This window comes from Nomascus leucogenys, chromosome 8 (genome assembly GCF_006542625.1).
Source record: "Nomascus leucogenys isolate Asia chromosome 8, Asia_NLE_v1, whole genome shotgun sequence".
Classification (NCBI taxonomy): Eukaryota; Metazoa; Chordata; class Mammalia; order Primates; family Hylobatidae; genus Nomascus; species Nomascus leucogenys.
The window spans coordinates 70,622,086-70,645,170 of NC_044388.1; the positions used below are offsets into that span (position 1 = coordinate 70,622,086).

The 23,085-nt window shown below is 40.2% G+C and overlaps 1 long non-coding RNA gene across 1 annotated transcript in view; it reads left to right on the plus strand.

Annotated features, from left to right (window-relative positions):
* The window catches only part of LOC100595963, a 325,347-nt gene extending 302,674 nt beyond the window's left edge, over window positions 1–22,673 (plus strand). Inside the window, exon 7 of the long non-coding RNA XR_001116227.2 lies at window positions 21,691–22,673. This is a non-coding gene — a long non-coding RNA (uncharacterized LOC100595963). The remainder of the gene's footprint in view (window positions 1–21,690) is intronic.
* Window positions 22,674–23,085: the final 412 nt, after the last annotated feature.

The window sequence follows — 23,085 nt, forward strand, 5'->3', positions numbered from 1 at the left end:
ATGTCAGACCCGAGAGGGGCAGTACTGATAGGGCACAGCCTGTCAAGTGCTGTCAGAGCCTTGGCAGGGTGACGAGGATGTTCACACATGGGGACAGGCTGGTGTGGGGTTTTGGAGGACAAGCTGAGTGAAGCAGGTGTCTAGAGGTAGAGTGGATTGGAATATGGACCCCCAAAATATTTGTCCAAATGTTAACTCCGGTACCAAACTCTGTATTAATTTCTCAGAGCTGCTATAACTAATTATGTTAAACTTGATGACTTAACATTTATCTGATGATAACTAATTATGTTAAACTTGATAAACTTAATATTTATCTGATGATAAAACAGAAATTTATTCTTTCACAGTTCTGGAAGCCAGAAGGCCAAAATCAAAGGTATGGGCAGGCTTGATTTCTTTAGAAGACTCCAAGGGAGGACTGTGTCTCCTTGCTTCTGGTGGGTATTGGCAATCCTTGGAGTTCCTTGGCTTGAAGGCACATCGCTTCAATCTCTGCTTCTGCTTTCACGTGGGGCTCTTCCCTGTGTGTGTCTGTGTCGCCTCCTTTTCTGACTCTCATAAGAACACTTGTTATTGGATGTAGAGCCCTCCCTAATCCAGGATGGTCTCATCTTGAGATCTTTATCTTGGTTATGCCTGCAAAGACCCTTATTCCAAATAAAGTCACATTTTGAGATTTTGGGTGGACGTGTGTTTTGATGTGCCACTATTCAACACACTACCAAATGAAAGGAGGTCACTCATCGTGTGGTTTCAGAGATCAAGAGGAGTGAGAATGGCATCCCTGTGAAAGGGTGGTTTCTTGTGGGGCATGAAAGCTTATGCAGGATAGGAGAGTATCTATGCTAGAGGTCACCCAGCATAAATGTCAGACCCCAAGTGGGGTGAGGAGGCGAGATGAGAGATTGGTTACATATGGTAGACTGATCAAATAGGTAAGTAAGTATATTGAGGGTGAGAGGAGCCAAGTTTCTGTCATAGAAGCAAATTACAAATACAAAAAAGGAGAAAATTATAGAGTTGAAGGTACTGATGTGGACTTATAATTTGTAATAAATAAGATATATTAATACATGGAGATGTAAATGTATGTGGGTGTATGTGTGTATTATAATACCTAGCTCTGTTCACTGAAATAGGCTGGCAACATATCCACTGCGATAGCAACTAGCACATTTAGCATCCATATCTTGGCTTCTAAATACCAACCTTCACCAAAAAGAGAGTTTTGCTTGGGAAAATGACCAGATTTCATAGAGGGAGTACATTTTATAGAGGGAGTACAATATCGAGCATTTCATGCCAGAAAATAAGGAAGTCCTTTAAAAAAATAATGGAGTCATGTCAAAAGGGCGCAAAAATCATCTTGAGAAAGCTCCCATAAGCCAAATTGGGAATAATTTGACCACCAAAATAAATGATAGTAATGTATTACAGCTCATTAAAATACAAAACCGTAAGTCCATCATTATCAAAGTAAGTGAGTAAATTGAAAATTTGGAATGAATGAGATATTTACATACTTTCAAATCTATCCCCCACAAAATATTTACTAATCACAAGGGGGAAAATGAATACATTTTGAATGGAGAAACATGCCAGATGCTACCTGAACTGAGTGATCAAAGTGAACATCGTCAGTGATAGTATAAATCAAAATTACTTGTCACCCACCTGATAGAATGCAATGAGAAACATCTGTGATATTCCTGTCAGATGCATCATCTGAATCTCATCATGAGAAAGCACAATAAAGCCAAATTGAGGCATGTTCTACCGAATAACTGGATGGTAATTTTCAAAAGTCTTAGAGTTTTGAGAGCCAGGGAAAGACTAATGAACTAATGAAGGCATCTAGAGAGACATGATAACTAACTGCAATGTGTGTTTCTGAACTGGACACTTATTTTGACAATCAAATGAGGTCTAAAAATTAGAGAGTAGTAATATCTCAACATATCAATTGCTTAATAAATACCCGGAGCAGAGTAAGCACTCAGTTTAACTATGATGATGACAATGATGACACTGACAATGATCACTGAAGGACCGCATGAAAAAATACACCTAGCAGGGGCGGTGGGAGGTGGGAGGGATAGCATTAGGAGATATACCTAATGTAAATGACAAGTTAATAGGTGCAGCACACCAACATGGCACATGTATACATACGTAACAAACCTGCATGTTGTGCACATGTACCCTAGAACTTAAAGTATAATAAAAATATATATATATTAAAAAAATAAAAATAAAAAATACACCTAGCATCTGTCTACTCAATATCCTGGAGTTCTGGAACAGGAGTATTCTGGGTTCATTTGCAAAAAAACTGGTTCCCCAGGTCTAATCAAATTAAATTGAGAGGTAAATTTAAATTATATATATTTTTTTATCCAACAGAGAAATAAAAAGCACTTTGCCAAATAGTTAAACACTTGCGACCCAGATAACTAAACTCTTCAGACCTAGGAATTCTAAAATTAAATTGTTTTCATGAAAGTAAAAAATTCAGTCTTCTTCCAACAACCAAAGAAGAGGAATGAATATGAAGAGAGAGGCTGAATTGTCCCAACACTGAAGAGTTGGGAGCAATTCATTGAATTGTAGAACTGGAAGAGATAATGGTAAGTGTGCCAAGATCTTTCTATAATGCTAGTTTGGAAGACTGATCCCTCATTTTCCAAGGGAAAAATTAATCCCAGTATCATAATTGCATTCCTGTGTAGATCTTTGCTTAGGTTTTCTAAAATTCAGAGCTCAAGGTATATCATCCTTTGTATTTAAGGAAGTCTTATGGGTATCCTCACTTACTCATGGTGCAGTAATATTCCTGCAGATTCTACATCTCCATCCATGGGCCACTGTTTCAGCAACCTCAGCCAGTGCAACACAACCTCAGCAAAGAAGAGTATGCGGAGAAAGGAGTCCCCTACCTGCCACAAAGCTGTTGTCTGAAAACTATCTCATATTGTCTCGAGTTGTCATTCAGTGTGAATTAGACCTTTTTAACATGTAATCTGCAACATGCTTCATTGTCTAATTTTCCAGAGCCCCTCATATAAGAAACTGTATTATTGATGTAATCATCATTGGGAAGAAGTTGGTATGTGGGGGAGAGGTGACAGAAGCAGAGAGTAAGTCAGAGCTGGCTGCCTGACGATAAAAAGGAAATGACAAAAAAAAAAAAAAAAGACACAGAAGAATACTTTGTTGTCCACACAGAAGAGGGAAGTATAGGTAAGACAGCAGTAGACTAAGATTCGTAAGACTCAAATTCTAGTCTTATTTATTAGCTATGGGAGGCCTTGAGGGAGTTCTAGAAATAAGTGATCTCTCTTTATAAAATAGGAACAGTAATAACTTCCTGGGTATCTCCCTGGCTAACTCCCTGGCTATCTCACAACGCTGTAGTAGTAAGAAATAATTTTATAATTAAAGACTATTTTAGGGCTGATTACATTTTTGGGCAGTGGCTTATGCATGTAATCTCAACACTTTGGGAGGCCAGGGTGGGCGGATTGCTTGAGCCCAGGAATTCAAGACCAGGCTGGGCAACACAGACCTTGTCACTACAAAAGAAAAAAAAAATTAGCTAGGCGTGGTGGCATATGCCATGCCTGTGGTCCCAGCTACTCAGGAAGCTGAGACAGGAGGATCACCTGAGCCTGGGAGGTCGAGGCTACAGTGAGCCATGATCACACTACTGCACTCCAGCCTGGGAAACAGAGTGAGACTCTGTCTCAAAAAGAAAAAAAAAAGAATATTTTACACTTCAAGGTTCTATACAAATGTAAAGTATCATTCTATTACATATTTACAATGCTGATTATTGTTTAAATGACTTTAAAATGTTAATCTCTGCTTAAGCCCACAGAGAAGTATGTAACAAATTTGTGAAGGATTGGCATTAAAGATAGTCAAAATAAAACATAGAAATTATGGTAAATAATTTAACTGGTAAAATAATCTAAGTGGTAGTTCTCAGGTAAGTGGAAATTCGATTAGCTGATTGTTTAGGATTCTTGGTTATAAGTGACAGAGACCTGACTAAAAGTACATGAAGCACATAACTGAGAAGTCTGTGGTATGGCTCAGCAGTCAGAAATGGGCAAATCTTGGGACTGGTTCATGTTTTATTTACATTATCTTTGTTCCCAGGCAGTCTCTGCATGTAAGTGGCAAAGATGACTGTCTGAAAATATATACCTACTTTTTTAAAGGGCTATCTCAAGCCATTCTGGAGAAGCACTAAAAGCCACTTTACTTATACTGGGAGAATAGTTTGCTTTCCCTAATTTGTGATGAGTGAAACACTGAACAGGGATATAGAATAATATTCTGTAGTTCAGGGGTTGGTGTAGTATGGCCAGTGGGCGGAATCCCGTCCTCAGACTGATTTTGCAAATAATCTTATAGAAACACAGCAACACCCATTCATTACCTGTTGTTTATGGTTGCTTTGGGGTTACAATGGTAGAGTTGAATAGTTGTGACAGAGATCACTAGGCTCACCATATCTGAGATATTTACTGACTTACAGCCAGGCGTGGTGGCTCACGCCTGTAATCCCAGCTCTCAGGGAGGCAAGAGGTGGGAGGATAGCTTGAGCCCAGAAGTTCGAGACCTGCCTGGGCAACATAGTGAGACCCCGTTCTCCAGAAAAAGAAAAAAAAAAAAGATATTTACCGACTTACCCCTTACAGAAAGTTTGCTGCTCTTAGAGGAATGTGTGTTTCTGGTGTCAGCAATAAACTTCTTGGATTTGTTTTGTTTTCTCATCTTTACGATGATAGTTGCAGACTAGTTGATCCTCGTGACCTGTTTTTGAATGCCACTGTGTATTCTGTCTGTCGGGGCCCTCTGATTCTGTTTCTTATGCTGCTGAATGCACAATTTAATGCCCTGGAATTTCCTTCTGTCTTCTGCTAAACTCATGCCTCCTCAGATAGTTAAAATCCTGTTCTACCTTAGAAGTCTTCAGAGTTATTTTCCTAAATTAAGAAGAACTGGCTTTGAAGTTACTCGTTATGCCACACACCATGATTGAAAAGAGCATCTCTTTTATGTACTGTGTGTATTTCAGCATCCACTCAGCTTCTTAGGTAGAAAAAGAAGAGTCTTCCACAGTGTATTTTATCCATATTTGGGTCAGAAACTCTTCTTTACCATGGAGCGTGATGGAAGAAAGATATGGGATGGTAACAGTAGGCAAGGGATGTAATAATCACAAAATTTGAGATATTTTGTGACTGGTGACTCATGCCTGTGATCCCAGCATTTTGGGAGGCTGAAGCGGGAGGATCACCTGAGGTCAGGAGTTCAAGACCAGCTTGGCCAATGCAGTGAAACCTCATCTCTACTAAAAAAATACAAAAATTAGCTGGGTGTGGTGGTGCACACCTGTAATCCTAGCTACTCAGGAGGCTGAGGCAGGAGAATAGCTTGAACCAAGGAGGTGGAGGTTGCAGTGAGCTGAGATCGTGCCACCACTGCATTCCAGTCTGGGTGACAGAGCAAGACTCCGTCTCAAAAAAAAAAAAAAAAAAATCTAGAAAAAGATCTCCAAGATTCAATCATCTAATTATTTCTTTTAGAAATGAGAAAAACGGGCTGGATGCGGTGGCTCACGCTTGTAATCCCAGCACTTTGGGAGGCCGAGGTGGGCGGATCACGAGGTCAGGAGATCAAGACCACGGTGAAACCCCGTCTCTACTAAAAATACAAAAAATTAGCCAGGCGTGGTGGCAGGGGCCTGTAGTCCCAGCTACTCAGAGAGGCTGAGGCAGGAGAATGGCGTGAACCCGGGAGGCGGAGCTTGCAGTGAGCCGAGATCGCGCCACTGCACTCCAGCCTGGGCAACAGAGCGAGACTCCGTCTCAAAAAAAAAAAAAAAAAAAAAAAAAGAGAAAAATGACTCCTGGTCAGCTTTTACCTTCTTTTTCAACTGTTTTGGCAATACTTTCATATTGGGCTTTTAAAGTCTCAAGTAACAGGTTTTTAAAACCTCAGCTGATTAAAGTGTAAAAATAAAGTTAAAACATATTAAACACAAAACCCAAGAATCAGCTTCCTCTTCCTTCATTACTCTTACATGGGTGTTGGCTCTAATTTCTCCATCTAGTTAGGCAGTCCTTTGCTTTTTATTGCTTGTTTATTGATGACATTTGCCATTTGTAGCAATAGCAATAGAATCATCTATATGTTTATGGCCTTGTTGAATGTAGAAAAAGGATAGTGGCATTTTCTAATTGTGTAACCCTATAACACTTTGACAGGGTTCATATGCTGGACCTTTTGTGTTTGTTCATGGCAGGTGGGTTGCTTTAATATACTTAGTACATTATCCTAATTGCCATCCTTTTGGGGAGGGCTATATATCCAAGCTAATATGGTAGCATTTTTGTTTTAACATAGAGCTGACCCAAGGTAGACATAAGAGTTGTTCATTTTTGCCTAATACTAATAAAATTACCTAATTGTTGAAGCTTGGAGCTTGAATCCAGGTATTTTATGTCATTTCAAGTACACCCTAGTATTTTAAAGCATAAATATCCTAATATCCTCAACAACTTTAGAACAAAAATATATATTTTAACAAGAAAAAAGCATGCCATGACAAGCTGTAACTTAATAAAGACAGACAAGGAATGGTCTCTATAGACCGAGAAAAAATGGGGCCTCAGATATATTTATACCAAAGGAATGTTACGAATGTAAAAAACAGTTTGACTCCCCCCGCAAAAAACCTCCAAAACCCTATATTTTGTTATCACAAGACTGTTTTAGTGAATAAAACAGTATGAATTGGTTTTACTTGTTTCCATTTAATACTTGTTAACTTTATAATTATATAGCCTGAGGGTTTTAACTTCAAGTATAACATGATGACTATAATAGTTTTACACAAGGCAAATGTGAAAAACAGAAGTAATTTTTTTTAACAAGTATGAAATATCTAAAAAGTATGACTCTTCAATACATCAACTCAGGTGAGCCAGACATGTAACTTCTTTTTCCATGTTTAAACCTAATGTTGCTTTTGTGCCTCTGAAGGCTCAGAGTTTCCATGCCTTCTTAGGACATGCCATCCTCTCCACACCTGGATGTGTTCAACAACCCAGAAGCTCTTGGAACCCCATCATTTGGGGGTTTTATGGAGGCCCCATTAAATAGGTATGACTGATTAAATCACTGGCCATTGGTGGTTGACTCAATCTCCAGCCTCTCTTCCCTCTCTGGAGGAGAAGGGGTGGGAAGGTGAGGCTAAGTTCCAACCCTCCGATCACAGGGTTGGTTCCTCTGCAACCAGCCTTTATCTTGAAACAATACAGGGCCCACCGAGAGTCACCCCATTAGCAAACTCAGATGTGATTGATTGAAAAGGGCTTATTATGAATATCAAAAGATATTTCTCTTACTCCTATTACTCAGACAGTTGCAAGGGTTTTAGAAGCTCTTGTGCCAGGAACTGGGAACAAAGACCAAATATATATGTCTTCTTCTATTACAGTGTCACAGATGTGATACAGTAGGTAAATGGAGTCTCAGAGAGTCCCCCAGAGTATTCCATGGATCCACAAAATGAAGAATAAATGGATGGTTCTCCCCATGATCAAAAGTGGCCTGAAAATACTTGAGAATGAGTCATAACTTAAAAGGCCATATAGTAGAAAAGAATGCACAGAGGACTGAATGTAAAAGAAGGCATCCCAGTCTCAGCTAGTGTGGATGCATGCCAGCGTAGAAAGATGCTAGTGTGGCTACATTGGTGCACTGAAGACCAAACTCCTGCATGGCCCCACATCCTTGATACCTTAGCTCTATATCATCCCCTAAAACTTAGGTGTTAGGACATTCAGGATATGCTACCCCATCATTTTTTAAGCTGAAGGAATTTGAGAAAACAGAAGCAGGAATGTAATTGCCCAATGGGTTCTTCCTGCCCTCTGCACAGACAAAACCAGTTCACTAAGACCATGGTATTGCAGTTAAGAAAGAGTTTAACAGGAGGCTGGCCACATGGAAGAATTACAGTTATTACAAATTAGTCTCCCTGAAGGCTCAGAGGTCAGGGTTTTTCATGGATAGTTTGGTGAACAGTGGATTAGGGGGTAAGTTCTGCTGATTGGTTGGGGATACAATCATAGGGGTATGGAAAATGGTCCTTGTGTGCTGAGTCACCTCTGGGTGGGAGGCCACGGGACCCGTTGAGTCATGAGTCACGAGTCTGGGTTGGGTCAGTCTGAAAAACATCTCAAAAGACCAATCTTAGGTTCTAAAATAGGTGATATTATCTGTAGGAGCAATTGGGAAAGTTATAAATTATATGACCTCTTGGCCCCATGACTTCTAGAAACTAAACCTGCATTTTATCAGAACTCAGGCCTCTTCCATAATCCTAATCTTGTGGCCTTTCATTAGTCTTGTAAAGGCGGTTTGGTAACCGCCCTCAAGCAAGGAGGGGATCAGTTTTAGGGAGGTGCTATTATCATCCTTGCTTCAAAGTTAAGCTATAAACTAAATTCCTCCCATAATTAGCTTGGCCTACACCCAGAAATGAGCAAAGACAGCCAGCCTGTGATGTTAGAAGCAAGATGGAGTTAGTCATGTTAGATTTCTCTGTCATAATCTTTGCAAGGGAGGTTCCAGAAAGGTCATTCTACCTTTCCCCTCACCCTTCTCATGTGACACAGGTCATAAAGCCTAGGAAGGATTTTCTGACCTTTCCCTGAAGCAGGTCGTAAGACCCTCACTGGGGAGGTGCCATTTCTAGACCAAGAGAAAAGGCACATCCTTATATCTGAAGACACAGGGACACAGAGAAGAATCTGAACAAACAGGTCTTGCTAAGTTCCCCCCAGTTTGTTTTCATTAGATCATGCCCCTTTGTTCAATGCTGTTTCCCCACAACTATCAATTTCTTCATCAAGCCTAGCATAAAAAATACAGGTTTCACGGTTTCTTTGGGTCTTCATTTCCTTATAAAGTCTCCTGTGCCATGTAAAACTTGAATAAGTTTCTCTGCTTTTCTCTTGTTGATTCTGTCCTTTGTTTTATGGGCCTCAGACATGAACCTAGTGATGAGTGAGGGGAAGATAATTTATTTTCCTCTACAGATGCAAAAGGGAAAAGGGAACAATCCCTAAATAGAAGTTATGATCCAGGGATCAGAGGCTTAAAAGCAGGATTAGGTTTAAATGTAGAAAAATACATTCCTCTTTCATTTTAGGTATCCCAAATGCCCAAATCTACCCAGCCAATTCTCAGAAGTCTGTTTCCCCTCCACCCTCTGCTTCTCTGTGTAGTGAAACTGTCTGGTTTGGGAGTAAAATGGCCTGGCTTTCCTTATTGAGTATACTCTCAAGACTATTGCCTATTACTTTTTTCCATTCCTTCTTGAGAACTACGCTTTTTAAAACAAGAATTGACTCCATTTATCTTTTTCTTTTAGCCTTCTGCTGGGGTATGCCTTCTTTAAAGCAATGAATAAAAAATGCTTTAGCTGAATCAAGGATCAAGGAGTACAAGCTAATATTTCACAATATTATCCTGCCATAAATAAAAGTATGGTTTAAATGACAATGGTGGAGTTAAGAGTTACAGGTCACTGAAACACCACCTTATTCACGCTACCAGCCCCTTGGCTTTCCTGATGGCAGCAGGGAAGCAACACATAGGTAGAATTATGAGCCAACATCGTGACTGGAGAGGGATTGAAAATCTCATTTGTTGTCTACCTAGACTATTACAGTTATCTGTTGAAATTAGACCCAATTCTTTGGCGAAAGTACTTAGTCATTTTTAAGGTCCATAATAAATTGTAAATATGTGGCCTTTGTTGTATGAGTTTAGTATGAGCTGATTGGTGGGCCACAGTGGAATGGCAGAGGGAAATGGATATCCGTTAACTAAGAAGTAGAAGTCCCCTTGAAGTTCTGACCCTGTCACTAATGAAGTCTTTATATTTCCGTATTTAGTAATCGCTTTTTTTTTTTTTTTTTTGGGACAGAGTCTTGCTCTGTCGCCAGGCTGGAGTACAGTGGCGCAGTATTGGCTCACTGCAACCTCCGCCTCCCAGGTTCAAGCAGTTCACCTGCCTCAGCCTCCCGAACAGCTGGGACTACAGGTGCCTGCCGCCACTGCCCGGCTAATTTTTGTATTTTTAGTAGAGACGGGGTTTCACCATGTTGGCCAGGATGGTCTTTATCTCCTGACCTTGTGATCTGCCCGCCTCAGCCTCCCAAAGTGCTGGGATTACAGGCCTGAGCCACCATGCCCGGCCAATTGCCTTCTTTATATCTCACTTAAAAAATTCATAACAAAGAAGTGGGTTGATTTTCAAGACGTAGTTCAGTGTTAGTTTGAATCAGATGCATACATTCGGCAAGTTTGGGGTCTAAGAAAAGATAAAGATCTGAATGCTGAAAATCTAGAGAATTCAGGTTACTGGGGGATAACTTAAAGTCACTAGGGAATTTGGGTTACTGGGGGATAACTTAAATTCACTAGGGAATTTGGGTTACTGGGGGGATAACTTAAGGTCACTAGAACCCAAATGCAGGGAAGAGTTGGGTGCTCTTTGGCAAATAAACATTCCTGACTTAGCATTTTTCTTAAACCTGAACATGCCCGCTGTTTTTTTTTGTTTTTTTGACCTCAGCCAGGCTTGTGTGTTTATTCATTACATATTCTAAGCTCATATACAACTGTGACCTGATCCAGCCTTCAAGGAACTCACTCTTGATTTTAGGAATCTTTCCACCACTTCGATTTCATCTTGCTCCTGAAAGAGTCAGCCAGAACTGTTTAATTCAGTCTATATTTCGGATACAAAACTCTACCCAGCAACCACTATGGTTTTGTTGCTTTAGGGACATGTTAGAAAGTACCCACATCAATTTACAGAAAATCCTTAACTGAATCTGTAGTCCCAGAGGAGTCGCATTTTATTATATGGTGCTTTTTATTTAAAGACATCGGTTTAATAGAAATTACTCAGGCATTTGAAGTGATAGCTTTAAAATGCGGGACTGGGGAGAATAAGAACACTTGACCTCTCTCCATAAAATTGAATTGTTCTTTAGGTTTAAAGTTTTGACAGACAAAGAGAAAGTGAGAACAAGTGAGGGTGAAAATATATCCTTATTTGGTAATGAGTACCCATCAAGAGGACAGTATATTACATTTCATCTTCCTACTTCACATTCCTGTTTTAAGGATTTGTGAGCAAAGTGCTATGAGACCTCTAGAGTTAAGAGGCTGGAGATAGGTAGTTTTGATGGTATTTTAAGGAGTGCTCCATAATGTGTAGTGTCTGAGTGGTGAAGCTTAATCAGCTTCAATTAAATCCAAAACATACTGAACAGCTCCTATGTATGTGGCATTGAGCTATGTGCCGAAGTGGTGGAAAGATGTAAGAGCCACTGAGGCTTAGAGATGAAAAGGATCTTGGAGCCACTGGTTTCCTGCCTGCTGGAGTTTTATCATCAAGGACCCTTTTTCATTATTTTCCTTCTCCCATGCATTTTATTAAAATTTTTGGTTTAGTAAACCAAATTCACTAATAGGATGTTATTTTCATATCAAAGAGTATAATTCTGCCAATCAAGGCTTCTGATCAGCATAAAATAATTAGGTTTCATACTGAATGCACAAATTCTAGTCAAAAGCAAAGCCATTTGATGATATGTCTGCTGTGTTGCCATTTGCTTTATGAGAGGTAAAGGTAGCCTGACTTCCATTCACTCTGTAGTACAGAATACATCGTTAACAAGTCATAGGTGTGTTCTTTTAGGCTTCTAATTACTGTCAGCCTCTCATTTCAGACAGGTGATGTGATGAGGTGACATGAGTACTATATTTAGAGTCAAAAGTCCTGAGTTTGAGTCCTCGTTTAACTGTCTAGTCCATGAGCTTCAGTTTTCTCATCTGTTAAATGGAAATGATGATTATCCCAATTGCATTTCCGGGTTGTTTTGAATGATAAATGATGGTGTATATATCAGCTTTTTGCAAACCAGAAAAAGCTATTCTATGGTAAACACATGCAATGGGCTGAATTGTGTCTCCCAAAATTCATATGTTGAAGTCCTCACCCCCGGGGCCTCAGAATGTGACCATATTTGGATCTGGGGTCTTCAAGAGATAACTAAGTTAGAACGAGGTCATTTGGGTGGATCCTAATCCAACTGACTGATATCCTTATAAGAAGATGAAATTTGGATACAGAAATACACAGAAGACAGGGAGAAGATGGCCATCTACAAGCTAAGGAGAGAGGCCTCAGAAGAAACACACCTGCCACACCTTGAATTTGGACTTCTAGCCATCAGAAATGCGGGAAAATAAATTTCTGTTGTTTAAGCCAGTAGTCAGTCCTCAACCCCCAGGCTGTGGACCTGTACCAGTCGGTGGCATGTTAAGGACTGGGCTGCACAGCAGGAGGTGAGTGGTGGGCGAACGAGCATTACTGTCTGAGCTCCACCTCCCGTCAGATCAGCAGTGGCACTAGATTCTCCTAGAAGCACAAACCCTATTGTGAACTGAGCATGCGAGGGATCTAGGTTGCACACTCCTTACGAGAATCTAACTAATGCCTGATAATCTGAGATTGAACAGTTTTATCCCCAAACCATCCCCTCCACCACCCCCGTGGTCTGTGGAAAAATTGTCTTCCACGAAACTGGTCCCTGGTGCCAAAACGGTTAGGGGCCACTGGTTTAAGCCACCCAGCCTGTGGTACTTTGTTATGGCAGCCCTGGCAAATGAATACAACATGTTTTAGACTATGATGTTACACACGCAGTGTGTTGAGAGCCAAACAACCCAAATGATTCGTGGTATCTGCCCTTGAAGAGTTTTCAATCTTTTTGGGCATGATGAAACTTACACATGGAAAATAAAATAGCATATAACCAAGTGCCCAAATCAGTAACAAATACAGTTGACTCCATAAACATTTAGGAACCTTCTATCCCATGTTTCCACATTCCATCCCAGTGGCTTTTGCCACTAAATTTCTTCACCCACTATTAGACTGATGTTTTCATCTTTCAGTATCAGACTCAAGCTTTAATCTAGAAAGAGGGGGTGGGGGGATAAATGCTATACTTTGGAACCAGTCCAGATATTTGAAGTATGTTTTTAAAAAGTTTAATCCTCACAACATAAAAGTTACTAGATCTATTTTTCAGGTGAGAAGAGTTAAGGTCAAAGAGATGAAAGCTAGTTAGTGGAGAGACTGGTATTCCAAGCCCATTCTGGTTAAACTAAATCTTGTGTTCTTTCCACTAGAGAACTGCTTTTTGTCTTAATTATAATTTTGTGACAAGGATGTATAATCCATTAAGGAATATATATAATAGAAGAAGCATTTAAGTGGACTTGAGGTTTGTGAATCTGAACTAGTTTCAATCGACTTTCACATCAGCAGCTCCTGTTCTGGGGAAAGAGAATGGAGGCTGGGAGTGATCCTGACAAACCTTAATGCGCAGGCTTGTGGAAAAATTGGATTCACACCCAGGCTTGTGGAGTGTGGGAGAGGCTGGCCTGTCACAGTATCGGGACAGCCTCTCTTAATAACACTGCAGAAGGAATCAAGGGCCCTGTGGTTTGCGGTCAGTGTGCCTCTTGTGCCAACTTTGGCACTACAATGTCTTCAATCACATTATCTTCCAAACCGGCTCTTCATCCTATGTCCTTATTTCTGCTAATGGTATGCACTTCTCTTATTCATGGACTCTGGAAACCTTGGTGGTATTAAAACCTGTCTCTTCTTTCCCCCTTGATCTTCCATATTCCATTTCCTTTCAGCAGAATCACCAAGCCTTGACCATTTTTCATTGTTGGTGCTGTTTCAGAGTTGCTATGAACTTTACCTGAGTCCTCTATCACCTTACCCAGCCATTTGTCATTCTGCCTGATAAAGGGGTGAGCAGCTTTATCCATATGAATGATCTTATTTAAGCTATTCTGTACACCTTCTGCTACTTAAACAGGCCCTATGCTTCCACATCTGCTCTCTATCTGCCTATCTGACTCAAACAAACTTCAATTGTCTATCTCAGACATCACATCCTCCATGAAGCCCTCTTGGTTTATCTGAAGTAATCTCTCTTCTGGGCTCTCATAGCATTACTGCTTGTAACTCTTTCAAAAGACTAATTTTGTGCTGTTCTTTATTTAATGAGTACAAATTTAGCGATAAATTTGAAAAACTTGTGTCCGTGTTTGATAAATATGAAAATCTCATCATTTTCAATATTTCTTAGAATTTCAAAATGTACTAAATATTATTATTAAAAACCAATCATGGCAATTTTAACATTGACTATTCTTTTTTGAAATATGCATGCTCCTCTCTCAAGACTGGTATACTTTCTCACTCTACTCCCTTTTCAAATGCCCTTATCGAACTTTGCTGATGAAATCATCTTTTCTTAGTTTGTTAGACTTTGGATGGTGGAGACCTGTGCCTGCTACTTCTCTCATCCCCTGATATCTAATGTGTAGTGTTCAATAAGTATTTATTTGGTGATAACAATATCAAAAACTAGATAATGCTTAGAAGATCCAACGCCTTCCAAAATCTCTGTTAACCAGGTACTGAAATATGGTCAACCAGATGAGCTGAAATGTCAAGAACTTACAGACACACATGGTTTCATGGTTGTGAAACTAGAAGATGTGGCATATTTTACACAATGGAGGGAAGAGCATGCATGTGCAGAGGCAGAGCCCCTAGGCAGGCTTCCCTCCCTCCCCTCCTGTGCACTGATTTTTATTTTGGTGAACTGAAACAGGGGTCTAACAAACTGGTATCTCATTTGTCTTTATAAACAGAACTGCCAGATTGGCTTTGCAATTCGGGGCCCTGTAGGGTGTCCACCTCCTCAGTCTGGGCAGCAGCGTTACATCTGAGTCTTAGAATAAAAATGGAAAGCAATGGCTCAGCCCATTGGTTTCTTTGCCACCATCCACATGAAGGATCTCTACTGGTAAAAAACCAGACTCCAGTGTTCAAGGCCCTGGGGCTGGAATCAAATCCATCATTCATTTATTTCGGTATTTTAAGGCTAAATACCTAGGGAAGAAAAATGAAATGTGAGAAAGCTCTGCATTTTCAATGTCATCTTGAAAGTGAGTATCTTTAGGCCGGGCGCGGTGGCTCAAGCCTGTAATCCCAGCACTTTGGGAGGCTGAGGCGGGCGGATCATGAGGTCAGGAGATGGAGACCATCCTGGCGAACACGGTGAAACCCCGTCTCTACTAAAAATACAAAAAAAAAAAAAATTAGCCGGGCGCAGTGGCGGGTGCCTGTAGTCCCAGCTACTCAGGAGGCTGAGGCAGGAGAATGGCGTGAACCCGGGAGGCGGAGCTTGCAGTGAGCCGAGATTGCACCACTGCGCTCCAGCCTGGGCGACAGAGTGAGACTCCATCTCAAAAAAAAAAAAAAAAAAAGTGAGTATCTTTAGACACATAAAGTAGATGAGTGGTTAACTTGGGCTGGGAGAGGGAGTGAGGAGAGGGAGTGAGGAATGGCTGTACATGGCACAAGGTTTCTACTTAGTGTGATTGAAATGTTCTATAATTTGATTGATGACGATTGTACAGTTCTGTAAATAAATTAAATGTATTGAATTCTATAATTAAAACATGCAGATTTTATATTTAAAGTATACTTTGATAAAAGCATTTTAAAAATGAATATCTCATAGGGTAGAATGAAATGAATAAGAGAAACAGTGAGGCATCCAGGGGCCTTTCTGCACAGTGGGTCTGTCGTTAGGCAGGTACGTTGCCACAGCCAGTTCTAATGCCCACTCATAGGCCAATGCCTAGGACAATTGCTCAGATATCGCCTCTGACAGGCAAGTGTTCCATCAGTAACAGCAGGCGTCGGAAGATGATGCCATTCCCCGCTGTTAGTGTGATTATATTGACTTAGGTTTTTAATTTTCTTTCTTGCTGTGTTTTTTTTTTTGTTTTCACCTTCTTAGCCACTAAAGCATGAACATCTGTGTTTTTCAGCTGCCTTTTCAGAAGGCAATAAAAAGAGTTTGTTGGATTTCTCTCTTCTGGATCTTCTGGATTATCAGCGCTCCTCACTGGCTTAACCAAACACAAACGTGAAACAACTTGGAAAGGATCATAAAATAAAAGATTGCAGTGTGTCTGCTGTGGACTGAACTGTATCCTCCCTCAACCCCCAAATTCATACATTGAAGCCTTAACCCCCAATGTGATTGTATCTGGAGATAGGGCCTTCAGGCGATAATTAAACTCAAATGAGTTCTTAAGGGTGAGGCCCTAATCCAATAGGACTGTGACCTTATAAGGAGAAGAAAAGAGATCATCCCCCTCCCACCACCACTATGGGAGGACACAGCAAGAAGGCAGAGAGCCCTAACCAGGAACCTAGCAGACAGCTATACATTGATCTTGGACTTGCCTACTTCCAGAACTTTGAAATATAAATTGTTGTGTAAGACACCCAGTCTGTGGTATTTTATGATGGCAGCCCAAGTGAATACAGTGTCCTTCCAGAAAAAGAACTATGTCCCTAAGTTGAGGGTATTCACTTCTCCATAATAGATGCTCTGAAACATTCATGCCAGTTTGCTCCTGTTGCAGAAATAAGGACAGGATTGTTTTTGTTTTGTAATGGCTCCCCAACTGATTTCCCTTAGGCTCTTCTCATTCATATAATCTCTCAAGCCAGACTGGGTAGAGTCATCCTTGTCTCTGTATATGTCATCCAAGTTATCCTTTCTCTATACCTCAGTCAGTCACTAGATGTGATTTGATTTTACTTCCTATATGATCCTTTATCTGTTCTCTCATCTTTTATTCCCCATGCTTTTGTTCATTTCAACATCATCTCTCATATGAGTTATTATAATTACCTCCAAAATATACTGTGGTGATACCTTTGCCTGTCAATGACTTTCGGTTACCTCCAGAAATACAACCTACTTCAATGTCTCTCATGCTCTGTATTAGTCTGTTTTCACACTGCTATGAAGAACTGCCTGAGATTGAGTAATTTATAAAGAAAAGAGATTTAATTGACTCACAGTTTTGCTTGGCTGGGGAGGCCTCAGGAAACTTACAATCTTGGTGGAAGGGGCAGCAGGCATGGCTTACATGGCAGCAGGTGAGAGAGAGGGGGTGTGTGGGGGAACTATCACTTATAAAACCATCAGATCTCATGAGAACTCACTCACTATAACAAGAAAAGCATGGGGGAAACAGCCCCCATGATCCAATCACCTCCCACCAGGTCCCTCCCCTGACATGTGGGGATTACAATTCAGATTACAATTCAAGATGAGATTGGGGTGGGGACACAGCCAAATCATATCACATTCCAATCCCTTGCTATGTCTTCAGACCTAATTCTACTCATTGCTCTTATATTAATCTCCATTACTGCTGTACTTCTTGCAGGATATGAGCACAGCATATGGCTTCATTCCTATGTGTCTTTGATAGGTCTTTTTTCTTTCTAACATGTCTTCATTCCTGTATGTCCTCATCCATTTTTCTGTACAGCTTAAATAGTATTTATGGCCAGGGTGAATTTATATTTTAAACTGGGATACTTTTGAGAGTAAAAGTAAGCAATTGTTAATTATTACTCCAGAAACACAGATGTAAACTGAAATTATTTAGGTAAATAGTAACAAATGTTATCTGATTCGCAGCTAAAATTTTATACTCTTGCCTACTTTAGGAATCTATAACACGATCAGTAACACATCATAACTCCCCTTTTGTTTCGACATGGTCATGATCATTTGCAAATAGCAGCTGAGAGGCTGACAAGCTATGCAGAACTCTAGCAGACTTACAGGGCTGAGGAGATTAAAATTAAATTTCTGGGACCTCCAATATAAAGGGACCTGGAAAGACCCCAGGTTTTTGTCTGAAGCCTCAAAAAAGTTGCACAATAGAAAGAGAAGTGAAAAGAAAATAGAAGAACATCTATAACAACTCCAACCCAGATTCAAACAGCAAAATACCCAATCAAACACTTAATTGAATATCTGAAGCAAAATTAAACCCAAATCTCAGAAAATATCATCTGGAGCCTCAAATTATCTCTCCAGTTATTTTTTTTATTATTACAATGCATTGCATGTAATAAATAATTAGGTATACCAGAGAACTAAATAAATTGAACAAAAATGAGGAGAAATAACAAAAAATAATAAAAGTAATCCCACAAGTCATCCAGATATTGCATTTATCAGATGTGGACTGATTAACATGTTTAAGAAATTATGTGCTAAAATGAAGGATAATAGCAAACAACTGAAAAATATTAAAAAACTGAAATCAAGATCAGAATATATGAGTTTAATAGCCAATTAGACATACCTTAACAGAGGACTGGGATTCTAGGTCTGTTTCTACTCCTTTTCTCTGAAAGTAAAAAAAAAAAAAAATACTAAGACTGGAAAATGATACAAATTTGTAAAAGAGGAAATATATGAAAAACAGTGAATTGGTCTAATATATATATATAAGTAAAATCTTAGAAGCGGAGAAAGGAAATGGTACAAAAACAATGTTAGAAAAGATGTTTAAGAATTAACAAAAACTGATGAAACACATCTAACTACAAATTCAAAAAGTCTTACCAACCCAATGTAGAAAAAACAGAAAACCAAAATAAGGCATACAATAATACAATACTCAAAACAAAGGACAAAGAGAACATCTTAAAAGTATTCAGAGAGGATTTCTCGTTTCAGCCAAAAAATGAGTACCTTGTATCACATTAACACTTTTGCCAAGCACAACAAAAAGCTAGACAAATTTTTAAAAAAGAAGGTCAAAGCCATTGGAGTATAACTAATGCAGGAAGGATGTAAGGTGCCACAATCACCGATGGAAGGGTAGCACATTAAGATGTTTTCCTCAAGGGCATTTTTCAGATCATGGCATTGGGGGAATAGTATCTGAGCAGAAGACAATAGTATCATTGACTTAACAAGACAGAGGTTGTAACTTGGGGTTGCCAAAGCTGCTAGGACATGAAGGCCAATATCTAGAGAGGAAAAAACTGTAATAAAATGAGGTCAAATGTTGCTATATCTATGTTGCACATGTACAAAATAAAATAAAACATGCTAAAATCAGCAAAGATTTGAGTAGTTGTGACTGTTAGGGGGATAAATATTGGAGTTTCGAGTTGGCTAAGGTGGATGGACCCTGGTAACTACCTCAGAATTTTGTCTGAGAATTGGGAAATGCCACATCTTAGGAGAACGGTCTATACCAAAGGGTAAGGGAAAAACCTACCTGTAAACATAGAACAAACCTATCACAGGATCAGGGTGATGTGCCTATACTCTCTCTGTCTGCCAGAGAAAAATTTTCTCTTTTCAGATGAAGGGGTCATTATCCAGAGCCTCAAAATTTTTTATTCATAGGTCTATTACCAAAACTTTTTTAATTGAGGCATACTGTATAATACGACCAAGGCCAGGCGTGGTGGCTCACAACTGTAATCCCAGCACTTTGGGAAGCCGAGGCGAGCAGATCACTTGAGCTAAGGAGTTCCAGACCAGCCTGGCCAACATGGTGAAGTCTTATCTTTACTAAGAATATTCTCTTTATCCTAAGCATTTTTCCCCCAATAAAATATTTTCTATGGGCAATTTTGAACCATTCACAGTGTTTAACTAAGGAGGTGATGATCATACAAAAGAATTGGTCATTTTCTTGAGATATAGTCTAAGTTTTGTTGCCCAGGCATTTAATTTTTTCTCTATAGATGAAAAATTAACTGCATCTTCCAATCCTGCTAGAATTCTAGATAGCAATCCTGCTAGTTTCTAGATTCCTTCTATATACTTTCATCCCAGGATCCTCTCCATACTTTCATCGAAATTCCACTGAGCTTCTCTTACCCTTGTAATACCTAATCAAAGACAGCTAAAAATAACAGCCCAGGCACCCTAGCAAAATTCTTACATTGCAATCTCTTTGTCTAAAGCCACAAGTTCAATAGGCACATTTGCTCACTTCCATGATATCACAGACGACATTTAACCCAAATATGACATTACTGCATAATATAGATCATCAGTCTTCTCATCCTCCAATAATATTTTCCTCATTACCTACCACCTGGCTCTGAGGTCAGTAGCTCATGTTTTATGTCTTTGTGAAGTCATCACCCTACTTCTAGTACCAATTTCTGTGTGCTGGTTAAGATTTCTATATTTTTTTAGATTTGCTTCAGTAGCAGCAATCATAAAATCCCATTAATTTACAATAACAAAATAGATTTTTTGTTCTCATTACATTTGGGAAGCTAGCAGATTGGTAGCTGCAGCTCTGCTCCCTAGGTCATCTCAATTTAGTTTTCCAATTCCCTCCCCGACATATATTGCAGGTATCACAGAAAGTGATAACTACACATGCAACATGGGCTGATTTGCAGCATACAGAGGGCCCAAGCTAAAAGGGGTGAAGATCTACAGGGATCAGCCTGGGAACATTGCTCCAAGAGGTTTGAACTATCCAAGCAGATCTTTCCTCCCACATTCCAGGCTCATCACTTCCTCCTATTTCAATGTGGCTAATCCATACACAGATATTCAGACAGCTCCACATATTCTTGTCCAGCTGCATTGAATTAGACACTTCCACAAGCTAAGCCCCATCTCAAATTCTGTACAGGAAGCTCCCGATGCTGTCCCAGAAATCACAGGCCAATCTGCTCTACTTTGTTGTTGAAGTTTGGTCACCTGGTTCCCCTAACTTCAACTCCTCCAGGTCCTCATCATTTGGCAATCCGTTGCTGTCAGTTCTTCTGAGCTTCCCAATCACTGCTGGAGTACTTCTGCCCTTTATGCCTAAGGCTGCAGCGACAGGCATAAAGCTCTCCTCCAGGCCCTGGATTCCATTTTTCCTTTCCTTCTGTTTCCTCGCTGTATATGTACTGTGAGTTTTTGACACTCTCAGTTTAAAGCCATGCTGTGACTCTGGCCTTTCGATGAGGCATCATCCTCTCGCTTCGGCAAAGAACTTCATACAGAGTGCCCTGCAGAGAATAGTTTCAAGGTGTCTCCAGAGCCCTGGAGCTACCTGAGTGAGAGGGCAACCCAGCTGTCTTAAGGACTTTTTTTTTTTTTTTTTTTTTTCCAAATCAGGATCTTACTACCTGGCCCAGATGGGAGTGTAGGGGCATGATCATAGTTCACTGCAGCATCAACCTGCTGGGCTCATGCAATCTTCCTGCCTCAGCCTCCTGAGTAGCTAGCACTAAAGGAGTGCACAACCAAATCCAGCTAATTTTTAAAATCGTCAAGGTCCTGCTATAGTGCTCATGGTCCCACTACATTGCTGGTCTGGAACTCCTGGTCTGAAGCAATCCTCCCCCTCCAGTTCCCAACGTGCTGGGATTATAGGCAGGAGCCACTGTGTGCAACCTCATAAGGACTTTTTGATCCAGCTTCAGTTTCTGCTCCAATGTTGGTACAACCCTGCTTTTTAAAACCCTTTAGATCACATTGGTGCTGTATCAAAGCCTTCAGCCAACCTGGGAACTCACCAGGACTCTACAAATTCCTTATGTAAATACCACATCTGCTTTATGGACAGGGCACCTGGCGCCTCCATTTACCTCCAAATTTGTTGATATCAGATTGCATTTTTCTGTCATTTCAGGGTACCAAGGAAGACAACCAATGGCAGAGGTCACATGTGCAAGCAAGATGGGAGTCTGGAGAGCCTCACGCTAAATCACGAGTGCTCAGCTCTCTTCTCTTTGTAAGGGCAACTGGGTCATAGCTGCCAGCATAGAGCTGCTCTGTCCACAGCCCTAAAATCTAATACCTAGAACAATAAATGCACTTAAGCACATCAAACTCTCTCAACTGGTGATGAAATCTGTCACTAGCGAAGGGACTTGTCCCAACGGAGCTGAACACCTGCCCCTGCACCCTGACAATGTATAAGAAACAAGCACCACTGTGGATGCAGCCCCAGAAGCCTAGTGTCATGGGGCTGCGAGGCCCTGCTTCAGGTTGGGGGCCTGGGGAGGGGCTGGTACCTCTCCACTTCCTGCAGCTCCTGTTCCTCTGGCTCCTGGTGAAAATCTGGGTCTGGACCCATAGCAAGTGAGGGCCACAAGGCTTCACATTCTGAGATGCAGCTAGAAGAAACAGCTGGTATAATATATGGTCATGCACTACCTAACTACATTTCCTCAACATGGGACTGCATCTATGACAATGGGTCTGTCCTATGAGATTATAATAAAGCTGAAAAATTTCTATCACCTAGTCATATCATAGCCATAGTAATGTCAAGGCCCAAGGTATTACATGTCTGTGGTGATGCCAGTGTAAACAAACTTGCCACACCGCCAGTCATATGAGTAGAGCACAAACAATTATATAATACATAGTACTTGATCAAAATACACAACTATATTTCTGGTTTATGTATTTACTATACTATACTTTTAATCATTATTTTAGAGTGTACTCCTTCTGCATATATGTGTCAACTGTAACACAACCTCAGGCAGGTCCTTCAGGAGGTATTCCAGAGGAAGGCAATGTAATCACAGATGACAGCTCTATACGTGTTATCGCCCCTGAAGACCTACGGGGACAAGATGTGGAGGTAGAAGACAGTGATATTGACGATCCTGACCCTGTGTAAGCCTAGGCTAATGCATATGTGTGCTGTGTCTTAGTTTTTACCAAAAAGTTTAAAAAGTAAAATAAAAATAAAAATAGGAAATAGCTTATGGAATAAGGATATAAAGAAACTATTTTTGTACAGCTCTACATGTGTTTGTGTTTTCAGCTGTGTTATTACAAAAAGGTCAAACTTTAAAAATAAACAAGTTTATAAAGTAAAAAGATTTCAGTAAAGTACAGTAAGCTTAATTTATGGTTGAAGAAAAACATTTTAAAAATAAATTTAGTGTAGCCTAAGTGTCCAGTGTTTCTAAAGTCTACAGTAGTGTGCAGTCATGTCCTAGGCCTTCACGTTCACTCACCACTCACTCACTGACTCACCCAGAGCAAATTCCTGTCCTGCAAGCTCCAT